Source organism: Ptychodera flava, chromosome 8, assembly GCF_041260155.1.
Source record: "Ptychodera flava strain L36383 chromosome 8, AS_Pfla_20210202, whole genome shotgun sequence".
NCBI lineage: Eukaryota > Metazoa > Hemichordata > Enteropneusta > Ptychoderidae > Ptychodera > Ptychodera flava.
Window position 1 is genome coordinate 32,985,699 of NC_091935.1, and position 1,197 is coordinate 32,986,895.

At 36.4% G+C, this 1,197-nt stretch overlaps 1 long non-coding RNA gene across 1 annotated transcript; it reads right to left on the minus strand.

Annotated features, from left to right (window-relative positions):
- Nucleotides 1-310: 310 nt before the first annotated feature.
- Nucleotides 311-931, minus strand: LOC139137959 (uncharacterized). The gene is made up of 2 exons (XR_011553515.1): nt 874-931; nt 311-494 (listed from the first exon to the last, which is right to left on the minus strand). It is a non-coding gene; the product is annotated as an uncharacterized lncRNA (long non-coding RNA).
- Nucleotides 932-1,197: the final 266 nt, after the last annotated feature.

Consider the following 1,197-nt stretch of genomic DNA (forward strand, 5'->3'; position numbering starts at 1 on the left):
AGCAACACAATTAAGTGACAGCGAAATTTTTTGTATTGTACCACAAGTTTAAAACTTTTTATCTTCTCCAAAAATATAGTAAGTTCAGTTCAGATATGTATACAGAAGTTGTAAAATCACTTATGTTGACATGGCCAATGTCAGTGACATGGTTGAGAAAGAAAACCTCACAACGTAAGGCAGACAGCAGACTGTGGACAGCACAAGATGTGTTTTATCCAACTAAGCAGTGAAATACCAGTTTCACAAGAAACAATGGTCAGCGCAAATAAAGTTATTATTTAATAAAAAGACAACTGAGAAAAAAAGGTTAAATTCAAATTGTAGTACAATTTATTTTATATGCCATGTTCATTTCATGCCACATAAGTGTCTTCCAGAGATTTTCTTTTAGCTCGAGAAGTTTCATGTAACATTTACATTTCTATCAAAGGCTGCGATTTGGCTTTCTGGTCTCTGAATTTCTTGTCCCTTTAGAGTACCAGCAATGCATTCTGAAAAATACAAATCGTTCAGGGAAGAGTGTAAGTCTTTACCGTGTGACCAAACATTGTAAAGTTCATGAAAGAGATCAATAATTATTTAAAAACGAGACAAAATCAAGTTGAAAAATTGAAGCAAACAAATGCATAAATATTTATGATCGACTTAATAATAATTAAAATGTCCGACAGCGGACAACTTGAACTCGCAGTATGTTGTTTACATACACGGCGGCGACAATCTGCAAAAATCTCAGCACTTACTATTGTGAAACGAAAGTGAGTTCAGTATGAATCAGTACTCAAAGAAAATTTAACTGTAGGTAAAAATAGCAATACGACGATTATAGAACATAATAGCGATGTACAGATGAACGGTACATTGACTTACATTTGTGAACGGCTCGCAGACAGACGTACGCTGGACTGTTCCCGGTTGCAGGTCTATCCGTGCTGTGTGCACAAACTTTGAAAATATAGTCAGCATCTTCACTGCTTTTCACAAATTTAGAAGTGCGTCTGTCCCTGGTACTGTATACACGTTTTTGCAACACTGTGATATCATTTGAATGGTGATTCCATAGAAAGATCACAAAATTGTCCACTAGATAACTCCCTGATCACAAGTACGCAGCCGATGGTACCAAAATCTAACTTCGCGCCGATCAAGCCTCATGACCGTAACGGAAGTGCGATCTATAAATCATTACGCGAT